The 19,906-nt window shown below is 41.5% G+C and overlaps 1 protein-coding gene across 2 annotated transcripts in view; it reads right to left on the reverse strand.

Annotated features, from left to right (window-relative positions):
* LOC113020226 (RNA binding protein fox-1 homolog 3) overlaps positions 1-19,906 on the reverse strand; it is a 421,260-nt gene that overhangs the window by 363,333 nt on the left and 38,021 nt on the right. The window contains exon 2 of one of the 2 annotated variants that reach the window (XM_026164001.1): positions 16,666-16,788. The exons of the other annotated variant lie outside the window; for it this stretch is intronic. The gene's annotated coding sequence lies outside the window, so the exon portion shown is untranslated. The remainder of the gene's footprint in view (positions 1-16,665; positions 16,789-19,906) is intronic. 2 annotated transcript variants of the gene reach the window in all.

Below are 19,906 nucleotides of genomic sequence, written 5' to 3' on the forward strand. Positions count from 1 at the left end.
GGTAGAAAATAGTTCCTACATGAGATCGCCCAGGACAAGGATGCTGCTGCTGCTGAGGGTTCAGATGTGTTCTTTGTCCCTTTAGCAAGTGCTATTTAGTTTCATGACATCAGCTGAGGGCAGACATCTCCAAGGCAGACACCTTGACAGCCGATTGCTCTGAAATTGTGCGACTGACACCAAAATACTCTAGATGGCTTTAGAGCTCCACAAGACAAACATCTGTAAATCTGATTCTGGTGTTAAGTGCCCATTTAAGAAAGTAGTTTGTCTGTCTGTTGCTTTAATTCTATGAGGTATTTCTTTATAAAGTTTTTTTTTTAAAAAGCATCCTTTCCAAATGTTCAGGGGTACACACATTCACTCGTGTAACAGTTTGTGTGTTATGACTGCAGCTGTTTCACCTGTCACAGTTACTGCTGCTTCACATTTGAAGGTCAGCAAGAGGTAAAGCCTTTCGCCTCACGCTGATTCCTGGTGACACACGGTGCTGCACTCTGGCAGAGGCTAAAGGAATCTATTTTGGACACATCCTCAACCCCTTTGTCTGAAAGGCCCTTCCAAATATCAATGTAATCATTTCCATCAGAAATTATTTACGGCTGACATGACACACTCACCTTTCATCACCAGCCATTACTGAGTTTTTTCTTTTCTTTTTTTTGACCGCTAAAAAGCTGACAGATCCAATGATACCATTTAGCTACATGATTGTCAGACTTAACAACCTCCAGGTCTGTTAATAAGCTTCACTCTTTGTGCCACGTCTGGAATTTGCAATATTTTTATGCACTTTTCTCGCCTCCGAGAAATGAGTTCAGCCTTAGTCAAGCCTCGCTTCACGTCCACGCCATATCAACATCATTTGTCATTTCTCTTTTTTTAAATAATTCGCTCGATATTAGCAAATTAAATGAGCTTTTTTTCTCTGCCTTTTTGCCCCAAACTTTTGTGAGAAATTATAGGTTTCTATGGTTGACAAGACAAAGCTGGACAAATAAATCAATACAAAGCAAATGAAAGCAAATTGAATCTATTAAAGCAAAATTACTGAGAGAAAAGAACCAAACACAATGTAGCCCGCAGAACCATGGCCGCAGACAATTAATGGCGGTGGGAGCAAAAAGGTGCTGGCTCATTAAGCCTGGCCAGCCCTGTGCATGAAGACAAGGCCAACAGCCAGACCAAAGCAGACCAGCACAAACCAGTCTGCTCAGCTGCAGGCCCACAGGGAGGTACCCTTCTACCTGTAGCTGCTGAAGGCTAAAACCCAGGGATGTGTTTGATTCCCCGAAAATAAAAAAAAGCTGAATTAGAGGAGATGAGCTTTTCAATAACCTCCCCCTTCCCCTCAGCACCTCCCACGTACCTGCGCCTTGTCCTGTACCCAAGGAATGGCAAGCAGCAGGGTGCCACGGAGGACCTTCAGATCAGCGTGAGCCAGCGAGGGGGGCTCTCCCGGGCAGCAATGAGTAATTAGCGCTAATTAGTGGCAGTGATTAACCACACTGGGGAACGTGGGGGCCGGAAGGGAGCAGATTGATAGAGCTGGCCCTCCTAACCCACAGAGGCTCCAGTGCATCTTAAGCAGGGGGTGGGTCAGCTGGATGTGGCTGGCAGCCAGATGCTATGGCCGTGAATAAAGGTGGAACATGCTTGGAGCATCCGTAAAAACCATTTCAGCAACAAGGAGGCGAGGGCTGATACGCAGCTACTGAAGCATACGTTTCAAATCAAAAGGCTGTCAATTCATTACACCCCGAGGCAGGGTTATTCAAATGAGGGTCCTTGAGTGGAATTGGACCCTCAAGTCATTTCAGCAAGGTAATTTGAGTGATTCTGAGGAGCTAATTGAAAATCGTATTGATTAATGTATTCAATAAAATGTCTTATCTTGTGTTAATTTCTACCAATAACAGAATAAATTAGTTGGTTACTAGTTATCAGCCTTGTGCTGCTCCTGTGCGGTTGCACGAGGAAGCGAGCAAATTACATTCACAAAACCGGTTGCATTGGAAATCAGACAAGTTTACATGCACTGCAGTGACCTAGTTACTGAAAAGCCACAAAAAAGACAATTCAGCAGAGACTGTAGTTAGCACATATGTTTTCCTTCTGAGCAGATTTAATTTATTTGTTTTGCTGTGAAATGTTTATGCATTACACTTTGAGGGTGTGCATGTATTCGCTATCAGGGCAGTCAGACTTAAACAAATAAGGCTGGATTACTAGCGCTCCTTCCACTGCAGTGTCACACTTTTTCCCTGTTCCCTGGGAGTTTTCAAGTCTACATACATCCTTCAGCCACAACTCTAAAACCACTGACAAGGGAAGTGAATAACATTAATCATTACAATGTAAGACTCTTGTGGGAAAACTCGGGTCTTGGTATTCATGCCGATGCTGCTTTGAACATCCCTCATACCCCACCCATAGCAATAGTGCTCGTCCGCAGCAACAGCCCCCCCCCCAGCGGGACAAATCTAGCAAAACCGCAAGAGCTCAATAATGGCTCGAGGAACATAACCAGTAGGTGTACGTAGCCTCCAAACACCCCCAGTTGCTAATCCGCACGCCTGTGGGATGCACCGGTACAAAGCTGGTTCACAGAAACCCTCAGGGCCCAGAGGATCTGCAGTCCTGGTGCCAGACACCCCAGGATACCTCCAGATGTTGTGTACAACATCCAACAGTCTGTTTTGGAGATCTACCTAATATTATACAGGTGGTTTTAATATTGTCACTGAATGGTGTATATGTCCAAGCTATATCTACATGGGTAACCCAAAACTAGATGTCAAACATATATGAATTTTTTTTTTAAAGGGTATGAAAATATAATAAATACATTTTTTTAAAAAGCTGCTGTTGTCTCCGCACTGGATACTGGATCATTATCAAATAAAAGAGGTTCTCAAAGTCTGCCAATGTTTGATATTTGATTTGAGCTTTTGTTTAATAAATGTATTCCTTTCATTTTCTGCAGAGGCAGCCGCACCTTTTTCCTGAATGCCAGCACAGTTTACAGAACACATGAAATAACTGAAAATACTGTAAAACAAAGATTAAATTCACAGGCCAGAGCCAGCTGATGAATAATTGACACGCTCTCCTTCAGCAAGACCATTATGTACCTTTCTGCACTTGATTAGATGTAAGGGCAAGTCACTGCCTGTCCTCCGTGTGCTTCAGGTTTCCAAACCAAAAATACAAAGCACAGAAGCTACTTTGGAAAACCTGTCAAATTTCTCAAAAACAAGTCGCTGATTAAATCTGCAAGGCTGACAGGTTAGGGAGCCGACAACCACCTTCTCCTTTTTATTGGTTTGTCCAGTGTCCATCAGTGGATATTTTCAAGACTAAAACTGATGGTAAAGATGAAGCGCTGGGAGCTCAAGTTACCACAAAAACAGAAAAAGAAAAAAAAAAGCTCCAGTTACCAGCTATTTAAATCAGTGGATAGAAAGAAGGTTGGCAATTTTGACACAATCAGTGCTAGATGTAACTGCGCATATTGTTACAATAAAATGTTACTTTAATACCATCACATAAGTCATGTAACGATGTAACAATTTATTGTTACAGAACCAAATTTCTAAGTTTTCTGGACGCTGGGTGGAGTCCAGGCGCCCTGCTACAATCAGCTGATTTCAGTTCATGTGTTGGAAAAGGGAACGTGATGGAGCGGTCCACAGCAGAGATGCAGACACTACTTTTATTTTTATTAAACAAGGACAAGAGGACAAAGGAAAAGTGCAAACTGCCTCCAGGATAGAAACAAATGCATTGTACTGCTAACACAACTTTGCAAACACCTGCGCAGATAGCATGCTAACACTAAGCTAGCCAAGAAACCAGAGGGATGTTAGTGTTGACTGTATGCTGACCTCAGCCCAGCAGCCAGACACTGAACAGCTAACAAAGCCAGTGATAAGCTTCCAGCATCCATTTCTACCTCTTCATGTTTGAGTTGGTGCATGAAATTGTAGCCTCGATTTATATTGTTAACTGTGCATTTATAGTGTAATATATAATGTAGCGAGTAGTGTAACACACACTTTCTCTGAGTAATTAATACTAATTAATACAAGTACTTAATATAAGTACTGCATTACCATTTAGAAAGCACTGATTTACTGTAATAAAAAGTAAATACAGCAAATATTTGGGTTTGGAAACGTCCAAGGATTAAGCAACATTTGAAAACAACCTTACTTAACTGCCTTAATTCACTCTTACTGGATTCATATGCTGTGAACATTATTTATAGACTTATACAGACTTTATAGAGGCCCTCTTGCCAGATATTCAAAGAGATGGAAAATATGAGGTATTATAACACCAATATTATTTACCATAAACACTTGAGAGAGTTGCACATTCAACTCAGTTTTCACAGACTGAATTTGTTAGGAATCTGACTTTGTATACCACTTAGCATTTCAAATAATGAATCTAGCACAAATTATGTCACTGGAGTCAGTTGGGGGAGAAGGAAGACGCGGTATAAATAGTCTGAGTTTTTGGTTTTGCTCCATTATTATAAATATTAGATTAAATTTAGACTCAGTGAGCCTGAGCCCAGTGCTAAAAACGAAATGTAAACACCTCAAGCAGAGCTCTCTCCCATCTTGAGGTGTGTGCTTTTTTTTAATGAGGTGACACACACGTGCAAGTTTCTCCACATGGCTTGAAAACAAATAGCATGATAGCTTACATGACGGGGCCACGTTGAGAAGCTATCGGAGCTTTTTGTGACAAAACAAGCGAGACGTGCGGAGCTTGATTTTAAACATCAATGACTTTAATTAGTGTCATCCTACAATCACCAATAATAGTCCCGAAATGTGTGGGCCCCGGCTCTGACAGCCGAGCAGATCTGTGGCGAAGCAGGGGGCTCTTAACAAGATAAGCCCTGAAATCAGCGAGCCTGAAGGAACATTACCTGAACAAGAGTGCTGATGAAAATGACTGCGGTGTCGGCCTGCTTGGAAACAACTGAAGTGTTGTTCACACGTCTTATCGTAAAACAAGTCAACAACACAAGCAGCACTACACCGGATAATTCCCATCACTTGTAGGTCTGAGAAAGAGGGATCATCCTTTTGTATGTAAATGATCCGGTAGAATCTTTAGATCTCTGGCAAAGAAGGGAAGAAGACAAAAAAATTGGCATTTTACAGAGAAACAGATTAAACAGATGACTCAAATCCTGTCTGAAGATTAAAAAATGCCTATCTGGAAAAGGATTTTATTAACTGATGTCTGCTTTTGGACGGATTGGTGCTGTTTCTATGCAGTCAGCAAATCCCATGAAAAGGCGAGAGAGTCTTTGTCCGTCTCTCCATAGTTTCAAAGCTAACGCTCTACTTTGAAAACAGCAGGTGACAAACAATCCCAGGTCAAAGTTCACACTGGCCGCGTTGGCTCCAGGCTTGCAGTATCTGTGCCGCTCACATGTCGCCCATTAAGTCTGCATTCCTGTTGTGTAATAAATCCCAGCTCTGAAAGAATAAATAGTAGAAAATGATGCCTTTTCTTCATGAATGCTCTTTACTGACATAACTGATTTTCTGATATGACTATATAGCACATTTGACGCCTCCGCTTCTCGCTTTAATAGCATGCAATTGCTAACGTAGTTTAAAAAAATAGTTGGGAACATAAAACTTTGTTCAATGACACATTTGATCTTGTAAAACTTTGCATGTGTACACACCAGAGTGGATCTGTGGACCCATGTGCAACCGTAGCTATGAAGACCAAAACTGATTTCTTTGTACCCGGATGCTGTCCGTCGATCCATCCATCCATGCATGCATGCATCCATCCATCCAGCATCCATCCATCCATCCATCCTGCATCCATCCATCCAGCATCCATCCATCCATCCATCCTGCATCCATCCATCCATGCATGCATCCATCCATCCAAACATCCATGCGTCCATCCATGCATCCATCCATCCATGCATCCATCCATCCATCCTGCATCCATCCATCCATCCATGCATCCATCCATCCAAACATCCATGCATGCATGCGTCCATCCATGCATGCATGCGTCCATCCATGCATCCATGCGTCCATCCATGCATCCATCCATCCATGCATCCATCCATGCATCCATCCATCCATGCATGCATCCATCCATCCAAACATCCATGCGTCCATCCATGCATCCATCCATCCATGCATCCATCCATCCATCCTGCATCCATCCATCCATCCATGCATCCATCCATCCAAACATCCATGCATGCATGCGTCCATCCATGCATGCATGCGTCCATCCATGCATGCATGCGTCCATCCATGCATGCATGCGTCCATCCATGCATCCATCCATCCATGCATCCATCCATGCATCCATCCATCCATGCATCCATCCGCTTCTGCTTATTCTTTTTCAGGGTCGTGGGGGGCGCTAGAACCTATCCCAGCTGTCTTACAGTGTTAATAATTTTTGCAGATCAGGTCATCTCACATATTAAACCAGCATATTAAGCTCGTAGCTCTTTTGCACATAAACCTATTTAACACTTCATTTTATTATTTTTTGTCTCCACTTATTGATCAATGCTATGTGTACATATTAACCGGCATCTGTGTGTGGACAGCAGAGAAAGAATTTCATTGTACAGAGAAATGCTTTTTCTTTGCACACATGACAATAACGCTTTGAATCTTGAGGAGAGGCAGTGTACACCCTGGACAAGTTGCCAGTCTGTTGTAGGGCTGACACAGACAACCATTCGCACTCACATTCACTCCGTGGGCATTTTTCCAATTAACCTATCCCCACTAACTGTCTTTGGACTGTGGGAGGAATCTTTGGGCACTGACTCAGTGGTCATGTGAGGTAATGTGTTGGTTTTATTCTTCCACCTAAGTTACTGCTTGGGAGCAACGGATTATGGCAAATATGTACATTCAAAGTAATCAATTCAAACTACAGTGAATGTTTTGTGAAAATACAGCAGCCAGAAGATTTACAGTAATAGATTTTGGACTACAGTGGTGCTGTAGGCTTTATTAGACAACAGAGAAATTATTAGCCAACAAGATTAAATTTATCGCCTGGTTTGGCCTTTTGGGGGATTTGTTGGCAGTTTGCTGCTGGGATCAGTTTGAGCCAAGCTCATCTCAACTGTGGTTGAAACCCTTTAAATGGCCGCTTCTTCTTCAGGTGCGTTCAAATCAGTGTTAGGTATGTGCGGTGCGGTATACATCCTTTCAAGGACGGTTTAGGTGGTGTTTGTGTTTTGAACAGTGTTCTCACAATGCCCAAGATACCGACTGGTTTCAATTTCCTCTATTCTGACAGCCCATTCCATCCACAAGCTTGAATGAAGGCGGCCGTTACGGGGAGGTATTGCTGTAAACATCAAAACACCACATTCAGATCAAATGTCCCCCACAATCCGAGACCTTTAACAAAAGCTCTACAAAAGATGAGATTGCCTATCACATTCTAATTAACTACAATCACAACCAAAGTGGCCACAACACGTTTTAAACACAACAGAAAGTAAAGTCATGCTGGATGGTACGAGCAGCTTTGGCAAGAGAGATAAAGAAAACGTTCAAGCGCAGTGGTGACACTCATTGAATTATATGTTGACAGCTCTGTGTTAGTGAAGAGATGAAAGCAAAATGAGATTTTCAAAAGTGAATATGGGGAATGACGGTATTGCTTTCTCCACATTGTCAAACTTGACAGTGCTATTACCATCACCATAACATCAGGTGCTGACATATAGTATTCAGTTAGCACAAATCAGCTCCCTCCTTTGAATACTGATTGCATTTTAGGAACGAGGGTGTTCGCATTACTGTTTGGTAAGATTTAATCAAACATTAGGCCTAGAATTACAATAAGACGAGGAAAGGATTAGAATCAAAGTTAATGACCAACACCATTACTGCAGCAATTAGCTGTGAGATGCTTTAAAAAAATAAATGTATTTTTTTAATAATTAGGATGACAAGCAGGTGTTCATGTTATTCAAAAGAAGTCTTATCTTTAAAACACACATTTGTGGAATCATGGCATAAACAAATGGACTTTCTAAAGAATTCAGAAAACGAGTTGTTGATGCTCATCAGGCAGGAAAAGGTTATCAATCCATCTGTGAAGCGTTAGGATGCCATCAATCCACAGTCAGACCGACTGTGTACAAATGAAAGAAATTCAGGAGTGCCGTTAGCTCTTCCAGCAGTTGTCTACCAATAAAGATAAACCCAAGAGCAAGGTGTGTAATAGTCTGCAAGGTCACAGAGGAACCCGGGGTAACTCCTAAGCAGCTAAACGCTTCTCTCACACTGGCTGTTCACGTTCGCGGGTCCGCCATCAGGGTAACGCCGAGCAACGGGATAACAATGGCTGCGAGGGAAAAGCAGCTGCTCTTAAAAAAAAGAGCGCTGCTGCTCATCTGCAGTCTGCTGAAGATCACGCGGACGAACCAGAAGGCTGCTTGAAGGCTGTTTGTTCTGTGGACGGATTAGACCAAAATAAAACTTTTGGTTTATAAGAGAAGCATTATGTTTGGGGAGAGGAAAGCGCTGCGTTCCTGGATAAGAAGCTTATCCCATCTGTGAAACATGATGGTGGTAGTATTGTGGTTTGGGCCAGTTTTGCTGCTTGCGGGCCAGGATGCCTTGAAATCACTGATGGAGCAATGAATTTTGAGTTATTACAGCAAATTCTAAAATAAAAATGTCAGGACATCTCTCCGTGATAGAAGAATAAGAATCCAGCAGAAGGAGAAACCTGGAGCTACCACAAAGACTTAGTCGTACTAGGCTGGAATATCGAAATATGAATTCATGTGGATTCATCATTCTCTGACAGTATTATGCTTGCGCTGTTTGCTCATAGTCATAGAAGATCGGCTGGACCCACATTAATGGACATTATTATAAATTCCATTATTAGAAAAATAAGAATTTAATTTCCTCATTTATCACAGGAAATATTATTCCAAAATATGCGCGGTAAGAATTAATGAGTGTGACAGAAATACGGGATTTCTTTCAAATCTACAACCATCAAATCAAAAACAGCAAAGTTATCTAGGTGGCTTAACGACAGAATTATCTTTAGAAAATATATGGAATGTAAAAAAAGCAGCAAATGAGCTTAATGTGCCTTAAAATTGATTAATCTTTTACGCCTAAATGAAAACCAGTGGAAGAGTACTTTATCATGAAAGCGTGAAAATCACACCGCAGCTAGTAAAAAGAAAACTTAACTTATTAAAACTTCCATTAAAAACTCCCATTAGTGAGTCTACACTTTTAACATGCACGGGGAAAAGTTTCATTTTCAAGACAAAAAGATAAATGACAAAGTAGTCCTATTACTCCAGGATTTGGTGTGTTAATATATTATCTCTTCATTAAACATTTGTGTTGGATCTCTGCTCTAATTAGTCAGCTCGCTTGTCTATTTGCACTGGAAGTTGTGTCAGTTTCAGGTAGAGCTGTCGCTGTGCCTGGAACGGTGGAATCGGAGGTGCATTCGGTTTGACATTTTTCCTCTGCGGTCAGTGGAAACAACGGATACAGAGGTGACTCTGAAGAGTGGGATGATAGACTATCCATGAGCTCTGATATCTGCCACTCTGACAAACATCAGCACACTCGAGCACTGATGGCGAAGACGACCATCCAGCCTCTCCTGCCATCCTCATGAGAAATGAGCATACAGAGCTTCTCCTGAACTTCCACAGAAAGAAGAAGGAAAATCAGCTTGGCATCTGCAGGATGACATGGATAGTCTGGCACATTCTGCAGATGCTCTGTGGGACTGGGATTGAGTTCAGATGCCGGCTCAACACTCAACGCATATTCCTGAAATCATTCCTGTACAGTCGTTGGAGTTTGGTTTGGCCATTTGTGCTGGTGGGCGAGGAGGAATACAATCACCGAGGGCTAAGTAACGCGTGTGAACCGAGGTTTCCCAGCAAGATACCGAAGCTGATAAAGCTACAACTATTGCAACATCAGTGAAAACTGATCTCTACTTTGAAGACGCTCCCTTCAACTGTGTGGCCGATTTCACATTTTCTCTATATTTTAAGAACAAAACAGGAAACAAACTGAAGAAAAAAGATCAAAAAGTTAACCGATAGTCAACTTTAGCCCTATAATAATGACATAATCTAATATTTCTTAAAAGAAATAACTGTGCAGTCAAGGATCATAAATATATTATGTATGTTCAAATGTATGCAGATAGCAAAACAAAGCATGTTGAGAGCGAGAGATTGCATCTATCCCCGATGCTACCGGGTAATTTAGCATCTGTGATTTATGCCCCGTATAACTGCTCAGTGCTAGTGCAGGATTTATAGGAATGATATACCCTTTATATAATTTCACTGACTCCAATTTTATTTTTTTGTTTTATTGCAGTGGTCTATCACGAGTCTTACATCACTGCAGCTCAGACACCTCAGCTGATCGCAATCCTTTCTGGCATTTTGAAACGCAGTCTGCCTGAACTGCCAAATTTCCACTCATTCCAAGTTAATTTAATATATGCAACTATTAGTGTGCTGGAAATCTTCCATCAAGCTACAATAATTAAACAGCTAGTCCCTCTAATAGAGATCTAATACAGTTAATTGTGAATTATCAAGCGAAACCAGCGATCAGCAAAAATTCAAAACAGACATTTATCTGCCTGCACTTGGTCGACGTCGCACTAAACAGCACAGACTCACAGTTTTCTGCTCACAGAGAGGTGGTAAACAGTCAAATTGGATGCATTAGTGCAAGAATATCTGCAACAAATTGCTCCTGGCATGAAACTCAGCCCATTATCTGATCAGATTTGACCACACATTTTTCAGTCAATCCAGCTGACACAAACAGCACAAGTGGGTAATGTGCCAGCTGGTGATGACCTCAGACCGGGGGTGAGGTTTTCAGTACTCAGCGACTCTTCTTTCCTCCCGCTTTGGAGTTCTTAAGGTTCACAGTGGAGACTTCATGAATAAGCTTTAATGTGACAGAGAAATTGGGGATCACTTTCTCTGTCTGGCTCTGCCAACAGTCTGATGGTATCGACGACTAGATGGCGTGAACGCGAGAGACTCCAAAGAGCGGATTAGAGAGGGGAGATAAGGCTATCCACTGTAATTAAGCCCTATCTCTGTACAGCCACTGAAGAAAATAAATCACCCTTCAGAGCCCGCCAGTGTTGAAATGTAGGAACAATTATTCAGTAATTAATCGTTACACATGCAGGCTCCAAACACTAATAGGACATATTTTAACTACAGCATTATAGAACTGTTAAATTAAATTAAGTCTGAATGTATTTAAGATCAATGTAATAGATCACATATTTAACCTTTTTTAATCACTCTAATGTAATTGTATTAGCTCTGTTATTAATCTTTTTATGATGTGCCCCATGTTAATTTCTCATCCCAGCCATGTGTAATTAGGAACAGAGATATATGGGGTGTGGCACCAGCCATACTACTACAAACAACAAGCAGAGCCCTGGAGGAAGGTGCTAGTCATTCCTGCAGTCCAGTCCCGGTTCTGTAATAGGCTGAGAATAACAGCGGATGAGGTCAAACATAATTAGACGAGGTATCACAGCTGCTAGTTTTGAGAGCGTTATCGAGTTTACAAAGTGCTCCTGCTGCCAAACAGTTAATGAACTAGTAATTTTTCTGTTTTGAACAGCGCTAGGTCATTTCCTCCATCATGAGAGAGTTGTTGGACGAACATAAAAGGGTGTCAGCGTGAGCAACGCTAGCTCAGATGAATGGAAAGGTTAACGCGCAAGCAAGGAGCTTAAACACAACTGAGAGAAAGTTCAAACCGCAGCTCTACAGAGTGCACAGAGTAAAAATGCGAGGGTATTATTTGGTATCAAAGAGTCCTTTTAAATGACTCTTTTTTTCTTCGATGCCATTTTCAAGTTTGTGTGAGGTAGTTTAAGCACCTGAAACTATTCACAAGTAATAGTTGTGCTGGCTAAATAAGGCAAACCTAGACATCCCATATAAGGGAGCGCTCCCCCTTACAACAACTAAACTGTCTCCTCCGGCCTGTAATGCTATTTAGTCATCTCGATTGTTTTCGCATCTCTACTTTTGGATATATTGGCTCGAGAGATGTCTGCCTTTCCATCAATCTATAGCAGTGAAATGGCTCGTGCTGATATCTGTTTCCAGAAATCGTGATCAGATCCTTCAAATGAAATCCACAAACCTTGTTGTTGTGCTGTGTTTCGCATAGGAACCTTTTAGTTTTAACCAGACTACACTTGGCAACCGAAGGATGCATGCAGCCAACTTACAGCTCAGCCGAGGGGGGGGCCACCATCAATATTTTCAATATTCCTGACACAGAGTCATGAGCAAGAGGCGCTCCTCATGGCTAGATGGATGCTTCCTTTTGAATAGCATTATGGTTAAATGAGATGCCAGTATAGTAGCCATCAATTAGGCAGTTTGCTTCCATATAAGATTTCTTTCATAAAAGGAGCTAAAGTCTCTTCTGTTTCAGTAGTCTACGCTCAGTCCAAGTGCAAAGCAGAGACACTAGAACACTTGATTTCTCCAGTTTAAATAATCATAAGTTATAAACACCAGATTTTCTCCCTGTTACTATCTTTCCTTCAACAATATTCTCAGGACAGCATGCTAAAAATATTTCAGATAAATGTGGAAAAGTCAGGGAAGGAATTGGACATCAGTTTTATAATCTATAATCAATCAATTCTCGTCCAATTCAAGGTTGCGGGAGGGCTACTATAGGGTGAGCGGCGTCTGACGCCCCAAACAGATCGCCGGCCTGTGGCAGGGCGAGCACAGAGACACAGACAACCATTCACATTCACACCTTTGGACAATTTAGGAACACCAGTTAACCCAATTCAACTGCCTGCATGTCGTTGGACTGCAGGAGAAAGCTGGAATGCCTGGAGAGAACTCAACAGATGAAATGATCATTTCTTTAACTTTTGCTAACTGACCTTGCTCATTCCTACACTCTACACTATTTAGCTTTTTCTTAGCTAGTAAAGCACAAAACCTAATGACATTATCCTCCTCATTTGAACAAGAATCTAATTTCAGGGAGCCGTGCAATATTACAGTATACAATCCAGATATCTACTTAAGGCTTCCAGGCTTTGCTGGGATGTGAAATATTCTTGTTTCTTTTTTTTAAAGAGCCCTCATAACATCTCCTAAAGTAACAAATCCATTATGAATGTAGAGAACAGCTCTTATCACAACAGGAGAGGAAGGGCAAAAGATATCAAATTTGTTCTGCAACAGAAGAAGTGCAGATAAAATCTTTTTTTTATCTCCAAATTTGGAGTGAACAACTTTATCCTGACCAATTTCTCACTCACCTGATCATTACTTCAATCTGCAAGCCATCAATGCACCAAAAAACCAACAATATTTGTCACAAAGCAGTGGTTTCTGTGCACAGGTTTGTGCTTTATACGGCTCTCAGCACAGCTCCAAATACAATGGTTTGCACAGAAATTGCCCAGATACAGAAAAAAAATGTAATATTGCCTCAGGTATTCACACTTATACGTATTTTCATGTCGAAATTCCACATTTTCTCCTGCAAAACAACTACTCGTGCGCTATACCTCTTGCAGGCAAGGCCCTTTTGCTCTTTGCTAGCTTGGTTAGAGCTTTTCCAGGTCCATATTAGGCAGTCAAAACTAAAAGGGTGATAGCTATAAATAAAACAGAAGTTCTCTTTGAAATGATGTGACATTTCCACTGGAATGAAAACATTGTGGTAGCCTTGATCTGTTCATGTGAAACGGAGCCAAGTAGTGAGATACTCCAATGTTTGATGTTCTGCTGAGGGTCTGAGTCAGTCAAACTCAGACCAGCTGGTGTTTAGATGGACAAACGTCTGAAATTCCCCTAACCACTGTGGTCAACAGGATGCAGACACATCTGAAGCAACACACAGGAGATGTCAATGGACTGAAACACAAACCGGCAAGTTTTAACTGTTAACATACAGTAATACAGTGACACTTTTATTTATTACATAGATACAGTATAAATGTAAGCGTTGGGCCACACCTCCTAATCTTTGATTCCAGGTGTTTCCACTCCCATTGCCACAGGTATATTTAATCATCACCTGCCTTTATGGACATTTTTAAAAGAATGAGTTCAAGTTTGGCACTTTACTTGGATCCCAGTTAGTCAGTTAGTGAAATCTTTACCCTCTTAGATTTTCCACAACCAGCTGTAAGAGGAATTGCTGCAAAGTATTTAGGAACCACAGCAACTCAGCAATGAAGCGGTAGACCATGTAAACGTTAGATAACACGGTTGCCAACTGCTAATTGAACAACTTCAGAGCTCCAAACCTCCTCTAGCATCAACATCAGCACAAAAACTAGGAGCACGGGAGCTTCGTGGTATGACTTTCCACGGGTGAGCAGTTACATGCAAGCCTTGCATCGCTAAGCACAATGCCAAACATCACATGGAGTGGTGTAAAGCATGCCATCAGTGGGCTGTGGAGCAGAGGAGGCATGTTCTGTGGCGCGAGGAATCATCTTTCCCTATCATCTTTCTCTAATCCGCGTTTGGTGACCACTGGGTTGTTTTTCAAGGGTTGACCTGGACCCTTTAATTCTAGTGAAAGGAAACCTTGATGCTTCAGTTTACCGTGACATTTTAGACAACTATGCTTCCAGCTGTGCGGGAACAGTTTGCATAAGGCCCTTTTCAGTTCCAGCATGATGCACCCCAATGCGCAAAACAAGGTCCATTAAAGCTAGGTTATAAGTGTGTTATGGAGGAACTTGACTGGTCCAAAGAGAGCACTGACCTCAACCTCGAACGCCACTGTAATAAACTAGAACAGAGATTGCGAGCCAAGCCTCCTTGTCTAACCTTACAAATGCTCATCTGGATGAATGAACAAAGATTTCCACGGGCGCGCTCCAAAATCCTACAGCTGCAAAAAGCGAACCAACCCCATATGAATGCCTATGATTTAGAATGAAGCTCCTGTAAGTGTAACCTACAGGTGCACCAATACTTTTGCCTATAATCACAGCAAATATAGTTCAGTCAGGTATTCCTGTTTGCCAGTTTGGCTCATCAGTGTCAACACATGTGATAATGCAAGAGGAGCCGGGTTGCAAAGTGGCTTGCAGGTGACAAACAACAGGAAAGCTGAAGCAGCTTTAAAGGCAGATACTAATGATATCGACACTATGATCAGCTGGTGCTCCGGGATCGTGGGCTCTCTAGACTTAACCGACACTACGCTTCACTTAACATCGTGAATGTCTTCAATCAGTCGGCTTGCCTTGGATATTTTTGGTGAGGTGGCAGCTGCATTTAGATTTAAATCTCACATTATTTAAAACGTTTAAAGATCTAGAATAACTAAAGTGGTACTATGTCACATGTGTAGTGATGCTAAGACTGCAAACACAGGATGAGGCTAAAGTTAAAATGAATTCCTGATCTTTGTGCTGATGTGTGCACGTGATTAGTAAAAATGAACTTTGGTGTCGAAGCTTCTCAGTGGGAGAGAACGCGGCGAGCGACTTGACAAGCTTTTGGTTCCTAACTGAAATTCATTTGATGGCACGATGTGACTTCAAAAATGTTAAAAGTTGTAAACTGGCATGCAGCTCAAATATCTGCTAGCGGGAAATACAGAAAAAACAAAAGATGCTGTGAAATATTTTGTAGAACATTTGTAGGACGTACAGCGTGATATTTTCCAGTTGCCTAACACACAGGAGCCCGCTTGGTTTCATCTCAACAGTTAGCAGTGGTGGGGCCCAATCAGAGGCCCGAGGCTTTTGTCCTCAGGTTTTCTACCCTTTGAAGAATGAAGTGCGTGATAGCTGAAATTCCTTTTTTCTTTACCAGCACAGATTCTTTGTTCCTAAACTTTGACAAAGTCTCTTTAAGGTCAGAATGTTAAGTGCTTCAGAAAACTGAACATTAACTAGCTGCTGGCCTTGATTACACTCTATAACCATTCAAACACTGTTCCCAAACTTTTTTTTTTCCTTCACCTTCTTTCCACCTTTCCCCGAGGCAGTCGCCGAGTTCGGCAGAGAGAAGGACGTAGAAGCATTTTGCCAGAAGCACAGAATCACTAGATTAGTCAGTAGCTGCTTGACTCCTCTGGAGAATGACAAACACAAGGAAACAAAGACGGCATGACGGTTTGACTGACAGCCTTTTATGTCTATTCACTACAAGGTCAGATGTACCCCAAACAGAAGAGAGATGTGAGTGATCCTGAATTTCTTGAAGAATGCCCTTCGTGCAGGATTCAACACTGTATGTTTTGGTGAAGATTACGAGCTATGAGTGGCAGTGAAAAGAGCTCCTCTAATGTGTCGACATCAAAAGACGAAGCCAAATAACAGCTGAATAATCTAAATATAATTGTGCGACTGCTGCTATGTCAACTTCAACCTTGTCTCGTAAATGCCATAAGGAGGGAATGTTCTTGGAGGTTAATTTCATTATATTATCAAGAGAATAAGGCAATTACTAACAAATGACAAAAAGGGCTGTTCAGAACCAATTTTGAGGATAACTGACCGTGCTACGTCCTCTCAGCAGGTGGTTATTCATAATACAGCAGGTGATTCGTATGAATTATTTCCTACCTGTCATTCACTTTGCTCTGCTGCCTCAGTCTGTCCAAGTAATTGTAGTCCTGTAGATTTCACTTTGGCACCTACAGCGAGGTTCTTGGCTGACCTTCCTGGGTGCTTCCTTCTAGCAATTATCTGAGGACATTTTGCAAAGAGAAAGAGTGTAAATATTCAAGAGGGAATCCCGAAACAAATACTGTTCGCACAGGAAGCCCGATGTGGATATCCAATTAAAGAAAAAGTCTTTTCATCTTTTATTACTAATTTATATAAATATATTTCTGTCAAACGTTTTGGAAAATAGGATTAAACAGCAGTCAGACTTCCCCAACCTGTTTCTGCCTAAAATCGTGCAGGACCAAGACTGGCCGTTACACAGGTTGTTATCCCTCTGCCCTTTCAGAAGCAGAGAAATACATCAATCTGTTTTCAAATGATGTGGTACAGTACGGCGCTTTGGTATTTTTCACGTATGCTTATTCAATACCCCTGCGATAAAACCAGCAGGACCTCAATTTGCCTTCGAACGTTTAATCTCCAAAAGAAAACACTTCCACACAAAGCAGCAAGAAGCTAAGTAACAGTACAGGGTCATTTGGCACCAATGAAGTATTGGGAAAATGAGTTTCCATGGAGACTAATACGCTCGCAACTAAAGACACATACAGCGGCGTTTTGGAATGAGCTAAGCAAACTGTGGGGCACAAAGATAACAAGCTCAGACAAAGAGACGTAATGTCAATGAGGTCTCGCACAAAGGGCTTAACCTGTAATCAACAACACGTACAGTAGCTGCAAAAGGTGGTCGCCATTATAAACAGCTGAATGGGGAATATAAATTAAGTGTTCTGTGAATCAAAACATGCAAAGCTGGATTTGGAAGCCACGTTTTTTTTTTAAACCAGTTTTCCCAGAAATAAGCTTTTTCATTTTTAAATTGGATAATGTAAGAAGCGTGGTCATCTGCTGGTCCAAATTACAACAGGCAGTTGCATATTACCCAATTTGATCTAATAGCAATAATAATAATAAAAGTATATAACAGTTCATATTGGGGGAAAAATGAGGAAACGCAGACGCGAGTGCAACAGAAAAATTATGATAAAACACACGATGCTAAAGCAGAAAAGCCACTAAAAGTAATAAATAGGTTTGATAGGAATGAACTCCTTAAAAGCTAAAAGTCTAAAAAGATCGACTGAGTCAAATTTTATAATCTTATTTGGAAGGCTATTACAGAGTTAAGGGCCAATGATACCGAATGAATCATCTACTGGTTTTAACATGGGGAACATTTAAAACTTCATTTAAAATCACATATTTCTCCTCTGGCTTCCAGCGGAAAAAACAAAGCACAAAAACAAATCAGCTGTTTTACGGTGAGTCGTTCGCCTTCCCATGAATAGAACTAAATAGGATTTGATTTGTGGTGCTTAAACCTTATAAACCTTCAGTTAACCTTCTTTTCAGAATTATAAAGCAAAACAGGGTTGATTTGATGGTTAAAGTTGCCCAGCTCTATAACCAAAACTTATCCAATTTACCTATCCAGGCCTTTTTCTCACACATGTCCAGATCAAAACATGGCTGCTATTTGTAGTCCTGTTCTCGCTGGAACAGCATTGCTTCTATTTGAGTTTCCTTTGGGGGAATTGGACGAATTCACAAGAATTTACGTGTGGCAAAATGGGCAGGTTTGAAAAAACAAAAATAATAAAAGAAACCTCTTATTGGATGCTACAGTAGCAGCACTACACTGACAGCATTACCCCGACAGATGCATAACCTTTTCTGGACACTTTGACTTAAACCTGATGAAAACTGCTGGCTGGCAACTGGAGACCCAGTTCCAATCAGTGGTGGTCGAATCGCTTTTACACAGAAGTGGAAGTTTTCTTCAACTTTGAGGTCCGTGGTGAAATTGCAAAAGGAGAACAGGACTTCCAGGGAGAGATCTAAAAATAGCAGCAGAACTGAAAACAATCTGTAGATGTGCACAAAAAAATCTGTTTGATTTGCCTGGGCCGATTCCTTTCCACCGAAACAAAGTCTTAATAATTAAAGGTACGAAGGCGATTCAGATTCTGAAAGCGCACAGTGATAAATTTGCCTGTAAAACAGATATAAAGTCATAAAGTGCTGCTTAGACGTGACCTTTGTTTCGAAGGGCAACAATGTTGCGAATTGGCCGGCATAAAAGCTCCAGAAATTTATGCCTTTGCGCGGCTTTGACCTCTAAGTCAACACTATGTTGAGGGGAAACAGACAGTGCACACACAGCAATAAATGTATGACAAAGCACGCTCGGTAGCAAACCTCTGATGTCTATCTGCAGGCGAGCCACTGCGACCACTGTCATTGGTTACAAGGTGAGCAACCTACGTGCACTCGAGTAAAGTATCGATGTGATCGAGTTGGGATTTTTGCTTATCGCCGCAATATCAAGTCACCTTGTTCTTTTATTTTTTCTAATCAAATGTCAACCACGGCGCTATCTAACCCTGATATGAAGCCAATTAAATCCTCGTCTCAATCTATGGAGCTGTGGAACGCATTCTAATGCGTCTCTTTTCAGCCTCTGCGACCTGGCTTGATGCTCTTAAAGGAAAAGTTTTGATTCTTCGGAGGAACTGACGACAAACCAACAAAGTAAAGTTGTTAAGAAGAAAATACGTTCGCACGGGCAGGTTTACAGGTGTAAACACACCGAGATTGGGCGCCACGAGCTTCTGTTTTATCACAAGGTTGAGGGAGAGGGTGAAGCTATTGACACACCGAGGTACGGCTAAGCCACTTCACATCCCAATCGATCACAGGTCCACTCCACTACGAGAGGCATTCCCCTTATAAACTAAGACTGTTCTGCCCGCGCTGACTTTCAGAATCCAGACACCTGGCTCGACTTTGGTCCAACAATATCTTCAGTTAGAGTCCTTTTGTCCTCTCCTTTGTTCCTCGATCAGTTAGTTTGAGAAAGTTTTGTAGCTCAGTGTTTGGCTGTGGGTAAAGCAGGAAACAGATGGCAGGCTAATTCTGGACGGTAGTACAGAGTATCCAGCTCAAATAAAATGTTCTTTCACAGGATCTCAGAGTTTTTAATGCCTACGTAGGGAACTTCATAAAGCCTTGGACCAAGAACTTGTAAATGGCCCGTGACAATGAGATTAGAAAAGATGGTTTTTAAAGTATTTCACATTATTATACTGAATTCAAATGCCTCCTGCCTTACTTTCTTTAACTCCAGCAAATCCCT

The sequence above is a fragment of the Astatotilapia calliptera genome, chromosome 4 (genome assembly GCF_900246225.1).
Source record: "Astatotilapia calliptera chromosome 4, fAstCal1.2, whole genome shotgun sequence".
Lineage (NCBI taxonomy): Eukaryota > Metazoa > Chordata > Actinopteri > Cichliformes > Cichlidae > Astatotilapia > Astatotilapia calliptera.